The sequence below is a fragment of the Papaver somniferum genome, chromosome 2 (assembly GCF_003573695.1).
Source record: "Papaver somniferum cultivar HN1 chromosome 2, ASM357369v1, whole genome shotgun sequence".
Lineage (NCBI taxonomy): Eukaryota > Viridiplantae > Streptophyta > Magnoliopsida > Ranunculales > Papaveraceae > Papaver > Papaver somniferum.
In genome coordinates, this window is record NC_039359.1 from 69,650,339 (window position 1) to 69,658,333 (window position 7,995).

Genomic DNA, 7,995 nt, shown 5'->3' on the forward strand with positions numbered 1-7,995 from the left:
GCTGGTGTTGCAGGTGATGTTGCAATGGAATTGGAATGGGTATTTGCAGTGAGGTTGTATCTGCAGTTGAAGATGTGTATTTTGTTTATGAACACAAGTTGCAATGATGGTTAATGGGTGAGCGGAATGTATAGCTTCGCTTGGCCGGTCTCAGCAATCTCCGCAACCAGTCGGTATAATTATTCAAGACCCTTGTGATTTTTGTTTTCTTACTTTTCAGTTTCTATTCCCTTGGAAATGACTTATTACCCTTGAGTTTGGGTGGCGGAGTCACTTTTCTTACTAATTTGTGCCTTTAAGCTTATGAAATTTGCTATGATTAATAATTGTGGTTCAACCAGGTACTTTATCGGTACAAACTGAAGAAAAAAATAAATATATTTTCGTCGAAGCTTATATACCTTGTTGTTTGGTTTATTCTTACAGGAACCATGAGGGCAATAACTCCCTACTACGGTGGAGTGCAGGGTCTTAGTGACCGTACATCACAAAACCCACTTACACTCAATCAGTTTCATACATCTACAAACAAGGGTTGCCATACCATCCATACGGGTGAGTCATGCTTCCTCAAACATGGTTTTATCTTTAATTCTGACTCGTGGATTCCATTTAGTTTGATTAAATTGCCTCTCATGTGATGTATCATGTTATTGAGTTTTGTAAGAAGTTTTATCTCTCGTACTTAAGCTGTACATGTTTCTTAACATGGACAGGGAACATGCGCCTTCAATCATTTTCGTGGACTAAATTGACAGTATCGGATCAGCTCGTATGGAATGTGGAACTGGTAATGGTGATAGTGAAGTGCAAAGGACCATGCTTGAGATGCTTAATTAGATGGATGGATTTGAAGAATCAAACAAGATCAAGGTATGCTCAATAGTTTTATGATGCGTTGGGCCTTCGTAGGAAATCGATTAATATGGTAGCATAAAGTTTGATATTTCTCCTTGGTGCTTATTTATTACAACTCAATACGTAATTTTTACAGTTTCTGATGGCTACAAATGGGATTGGTATTCTGGATACAGCACTCCTAAGGCCTGGACATATTGACAGGAAGATTGAGTTTCCAAATCCCAACGAGGAGGTATGTAATACGTTCACCTTAAGTAGTGTTCACCTCCTGAATTATTGTGATCTTGTGTGATGGGATTAATAGTTGTTTTTTTCATGATTCTATGCCCATCATTTAGTTGTTTGATAATATTACAGCAGTAGATTTTTTGGGTAAAACAACTTTGTAGCTGAAATTGTAAATCTGAAAATTCTGTAAATAATGTGCTCTGATTCAGTTTTCATGATTTACTCTTAGCCAGCGTCTCATGATTTTTATTTCACATCTTCTTGTAGTCTCGATGGGATATTTTGAAAATCCACTCAAGGAGAATGAACTTGATACGTGGAATTGATCTGAAGAAGATAGTAGAGAATATAGGTGGGGCATCTGGCGAGAACTGAAGGTTTGTTACTACCCCGTATTTTCATTTTTGATAAATTTTTTGTTGTTATATCCTGTAAATATTATCTGTATCAACCGGGATCCTCTCTGTTTTGCAATTCACTCCTTAGTCCTTAGCAATGCAGAAGCACAATCTTATGTTTTGAAGACGAGGCAATACCATTATTAAGATATTGCCTAACCTTAACATTATAAGATATGCGTTGGATATGATATGCGTTGGATATGATATGTGTTGGCAACGGAAAACTTAAGTTCATCACCTAATTATAACATGCTAACTATTTGCTATAATGAAATGATTGCCTTGTTAAAGTTTGGCATTAGGTTTGCACTTGCAGGGTGAAGGTTTAAATCTTTGTCGGACTGATGACCTTGCAAGTACTCTTTAAACTGACGAGCCTACATTGTGTGTGTGATTAATCCTCATTGATGATTCTCATGTATACATGCCGACTTCAGAGTTCAGTATGTGATGTGTCGAATAGTTTCTCATAGACATCTAATCTTCATATTTTTGGAGTCAACTTTTTGTACAAACATCTATATTACTGCCATTTTTTGGATGTGTGTGTTAACACTGGTATGGTAACTTGAATGAATGTAAATGTGTTACACTGGCAGGTTAATATGAAATTATGAATGTCAAATACTTTCGGCAATTCGGTTTCAGCTATAATTTTTTTTTTCAAAATAGTTATATGCACACAACTTCTAATAATAGTTGTGTTCCATATTTCAAATACACAAACCAAAGGTTGTGAAAGAATGTCTTTACGACATAACTAGGTGTTGTCCAACATAGTTCTACAACTCTAACAAGTGTCGTGCAAATCTTATTCATAATAGTAATAAGAGTTGTTACATATTTCTACAATACACATCCTAGGTTGTCTAAGATAGTCCTTCAACTTATACAAGTGTTGTGTTACATATTTCTACGATACACATCCTAGGTTGTCTAAGATAGACCTTCAACTTATACAAGTGTTGTGTTACATATTTTTACGATACACATCCTTTGTTGTGTAAAATAGTCCTACAACACAAGCAAGAGTTGTGTTAGGCTTTCAAAAAACAATCGAAAGAGAATCACAACTTTTCCAAAATATTGTCGAACCATGAATCACATCACCCTTTACAACTCTTAGTCAAGTATTGTAGAAAAGCTTGGACTTTCTACAATACCCCCCATCCACAATTCATAAAATAGAGTTGTTGTAGGGGTACTACAACGCTAATACAATGTCGTCAATGATGATTTTTCCCGTAGTGTGAAATTAACTTGTAGTGGGCTAGTTTCTGTGACGGCTTAATACAAAGTGGTGTTCAAATCTGGACTAGGTCCCGGGATTTTTATGCACTTGCGGTTTCCTCGTTAACAAAATTTCTGGTGTCTGTGTTATTTCTTTTCCGCATTATATTTTTATATAATTGAAATATCACAGGTTGTGCGTAGTTCAATCAGTTGATAAATCCGACCTTGTTTGTTGGGTAGAACTTGATTGACACTTGGACATTGGTCTTTGGTACCGTCCAAGTTATTTCTTATATCAATCAGGCTTGTAGATTATTATCTGTTTGATTTGTTGATTGTATTGAGAAAGAGATAAAGCTCTTTGAAATATTTCTTGATTGAGCTCCCTTTAAGTTGGTGCTCTCAGAATTATATTGGAGTTAGTCCATACAGATTTCCGAACGAATTATTGGGTGTGGTTGTTATACTCCCGATTTTTCAATTAGTATCAGAGCAGGCAAACACGGTAAGACTTCATAAGTCTGTGTTTGTAGCAATCTGATTTCCGTGGATAAAAGTTTATCTCACGAGTTCTAGACCTTATACTAAACTTAGCTGTTTTGTCAGCCTTTACATTATGATTCCTATGTAAAAATTCAAACTTAACGACATAAAAACTGAAACTACTGATTTGCGGTCTTCTAAAACAAAATTATTATACCAAAATAGATGATTATTTTTGAAATTTAAAAAGTCTATAACTCTTTTTCCGCCACGGATGAAGCACACTTTCTCTCTTTTTTGTCTTTCGCCACATTTGAGTTTGAAGTAGAGATTATGGGTTAAAAGGTAGATTTTGAATTACAATCTCAATTTTTGGTTCACAAGGCAGATCTTGGGTAGTATTTTATTTACAAGGATTTTTTTTCCATCGCCTATGAAATACATTTTTGGGCCGCCAAAAAATATAGACAGATGTCTAGTCATGATAGTAGATCTTAACTCGCAGAGGAATCCCCTGAGCATATTATCCATAGTAGATCATAACGTCACTTGAAATGCAAGCTTAGAAGCGAAGAGCACTTTCTCCCTTCATCCACCGAAGCAAGGAGCCCATCCAATCCTACACAACTGAACTACTACTTAATTCCGAGGAGGCCAATCCAGAATTTAGCACATACATGAGCCTCTTATCAGTCTTCTGGAAATGTCCGGGTGCTAGCATCACAACGGGTCTTAGTTGATTCTTTTGACAGTGACGAGGAGCTTGTTCTGACGATAAAGCTCCTCATGAAGCGCATACGACTGAATCCTAATAAATGGTACTAGGTTTCCTTATGGAAGGTACGACATTCAAATGAAGCATTACATTAATAATCACTTGGCATTCTTTGTACGTATATAACGTATTCGGTGTGTCTCGAAATTTTGGGTCATTGAGTGCATTCGCGAATTTGAGGGACATATTCGACTACGAACGGACAAATGTTCTAGGCTGCCAGAAATAATGCGATATATGATCACAGCGCATGTGCTCGGTCATTATAATTGCGAGTGTTTGGCCCATCGGCCTAACTTCAACCTCATGATGATGGGAATTTGATGCAGGCCTTTCAACTAACATACACTGTACAAGAATGTTGGTGGTTACTAGATAGTGCCGTGGACCATGACAATTCGTCGCCTTATTAGGAATGTCAGATGCAATCCCTCCAACTAACACCGTCCTATATGTACCTTGTTTCAGAGTGTGGGGTGAGAGATGGAGCAATTTGGCTTTTGGTTCAAGCAAAACAATACAAATACACAAAAAAGCTATGGAGGAGAATGGCCGCACATTGATTGGCATGGGAATATCAGGTTTAGGCCATACAGCCAGCTGAGGCAAGACAAGACAATCCTTAGGTGCCCGATCTTCTGGAACGTTGTGTACGTGTACGGCATGTACCGAACTAGCACGCCCAGAAAGCGACCAAAAAAAAAGTAGAGGAAAGCAAAACCATAAAACAAATGAATCATAAGGCTATAAAACGAATAAAATCATAAGTTTGGACATGGGTAGTGAAAAAAAAATGGCGAAAGCAGAAAATAACGTTACTTGTCCTTACTTGGCTGTAGTATTTTCAGAGATTAGGATATTAGATGACTGCACCCTGATGTCACGCGGGACCGGTAAACAATTATGACGTTCTTAGTGTTCTTGGTTAGGCATAACGCGTAAGTATGTCTTGTCGATCATCAAGACATAGTTGCCCAATTTGATTTCTAACCAGTTCTCTTAGAATCATTCAAAGGTTTTTGGATAAGTGTTTTGAAATTGTGTGAACAATGTCTTTCCAAGTAGTAGAGTTTGAATTTCCTTGTATCCTATTCAACAACTACTTACTACACGGTTTTGTGGTCACAACATTGTTAGTTTGTTTAGAGCAACTGCAGTGGTGCGAGTATAACCAAAGACCAAAGAGGGAAAAAAAGATCAAATTTTGGGTTTAGTATGGTGTGTGACGCTACGGTGGAAAGACTAAATTTGGTCAGACGTACATTATACGTTCGCCTGGTGTGGGGCGTAGACTATACCAACGCCTGATTGGGACGTGCACTAAAAAAAAAAAAATGAAAGAAGTGGGGCGGAGGTATAAAGCCCGCCCCATTAAAATGATTTTGAAAACAAAGAATGGGGCGGGGTTATAATGCCCGCCCCATACAAAATAATTAAAAAAAAAAATGGGGCGTAGACTTTACGTACGCCCCATGTGGAGCGTAAACTATACCAACGCCTGGTGTGGGGCGTAGACTATACCAACGCCTGATGTGGGACGTGCACTATATGTCCGCCTGGTGGTGGGGCGTGAAGTATATCAACGCTCGACTATATCTGGGTTTAGTCTTGGTCCCAGACCAAATATATTCTGGGTTTTAGTCGTTGATCAAAATTTGATCGATAGTACGTTCCACTACGTCTGTTCAAAAGACCAAATATTTGGGTTTACTCTCCCACTGTGGACGCTCTTAGGACATATCCATAGACTATATACTATACGACCAAGGTCTATGCAGTGAGCTAAGTATGTCTAACGAAATGCAACATGTTACATTGTCCACAAAAGTAGTGTTATGACGTTAATTAGTTATCATCTAAACTCTAAAGTATGTCCTAACCTTAACTGAGACTTTTGGTCGATGCTAATGAACTCCTTAGGACCATTAAACATAACTCAACGTCCCGTTCAAAACCATTATCACGAATTCTTGAAACGCATCAGTGCCTGTGAATAGAGTGCCTGTGAATTTCAAATTCAGATCATAAATATCATTACCCGAAGATACCTTCTATTTCAGTGACATCATTACTAACACCACCTCCGGCCTCCCCGTAAGTTTTGAAGATTTAATGTACAAGTTTTCCGTGGGATCCGGAAGACATGATCATTGTATTTGTACCCCAGTATACTCATAGTGAGATTGACAACACAACATCCAAAACCCACAACATTAAAAAAAAAAAAAAAAAAATCTGTCTAAACAACAATGAGGGTCATGATCAGTTGGCGAACTAATCCACAAAGTCAGTGGAATTTTTAAGAAGATGTAATGAGGTATGATGTAATAGGGTACCCTGATAAGTGCCTACATTTTTCACAATAATTTGTCCATGGTTTCCATTTTTTGTAAGGATAATGCTAGCTAGCTCAATTTAATTCTCCCAGGCTTAATCTCAACCACTGATCGCAGTTTCAAATTCAGGTCATTGATATTGTCAATATATTTATCGATTATTCTCTTATATTAGCCAAGGATGCAATTAAAATGTCTAAACAACATCAAAATGCTAGCTAGTCCTCGTTAAATCTCAACCACTGGTTGCAGTTTCGAACTCAGATTGTTGGTATTGTTATTGATTATTCTCTTGAATTGGTTAAGGATGCAATTAAAATGTCTAAACAACTCCACATGGGGGAGGTTGATGATAGAAAATTTTCACCATAACGTGGTCCATCTACAAGTAAGCAATATTATTAGTGCTATTCCAATTAAGGTTAGTAGAGGAATGGAAATTATTCTGGTCTGCTATGAAATTCCTAAACAAGTAGATTGATTTGATTTTGGGAACCAAATTCCACACCTAAAATCAATCCTGACTTGCTTGATTTAGGCCTAATTTCCTTTTCATAATGAATGGTGGAGTCGGTATTTCAAATATTTCATCACTTTGGCTGGCTTTAATACCACGCATCATAGAGGCGGATAGTGAAAGCCTAGAGTAGGAGAGGTCCTATAATTTTCGGAGGGCACACCGTGAAAGAATTTCAAGGTTTGAAAATTGGGTCTCTCACCATGTTTTGACACAGTTGCAGCAATATTTTGTGGGCTGTGTGGCCAGTGGAGCATCCTCCCATTGTTATCAAATTAGATATCGATTCGAACAAGTAAGATATTGTGACCACATTTCTTAAATGAAAATGACTGTAGGATTTTGAATTCTATGTACCCCCAGTGCACCAGATATGTTCAATGCACATATCCAGTCAAAATTGTTACAGGGGAGAACCAAATTCCACGAGAAATCACCTGTACCAGGCAAAAACACAACTTCCAAAATATGAAAATTTGTAACCCTGACTATTGTCTTGGATTCATTTTTTGAAGTTTAGCAGGAAATACGAGCAAAAATTTTAACTCTAGCTGACATTGGCCAACTTATAAAGAGGAAATCTTGTCATATCCAACTCCCAAAACTAGTCTATTGCACTATGTATCATATGTCATCTTCCATGTTTAACCTATTATAGTTCATTGTTTGTTTGCACAAGCTGATGACAAAATATCCTAGCATTTTCATCTAATGAGCAATGCAACGACAATTCACAAGGGAACAAAACCTATTAATGGTGCCTTCGACTAATCACACGTACAACTACAAAACCGCGTAAGGGCGCCTATCATGAAAGACTGATTTTGCCTTCTTGCGTTTTATTTTATATTTCGGACCTGAACAAATCTGATTTTACTGAATTCATGATATTTACAGCCTAGATCAAATCAAACCACTCAGAAACTGGGATCATTCGTACAGCTATTCAGATAACAAAAACTATAAGTATCATTTGTCATGACCCGGTGCATTATGAAGGAAAATAGTAAAAAAAAAATAAGATAAATAGGTGTTCAAATTCTCTACTTGGAAGAAAAAACATTCCCATAATCTCTGTTTTTGGATCTTTCAAAACACACTAAAATAATCAAAACCAATAATTATTATACTAAACCAAACAAAATCAAACACTATTATAAG

At 37.1% G+C, this 7,995-nt stretch overlaps 1 pseudogene; it reads left to right on the forward strand.

Moving 5' to 3' along the window:
* The first annotated feature begins 747 nt into the window (after positions 1 to 747).
* Positions 748 to 1,464, forward strand: LOC113351323 (annotated as a pseudogene).
* The last annotated feature ends 6,531 nt before the right edge of the window (positions 1,465 to 7,995 follow it).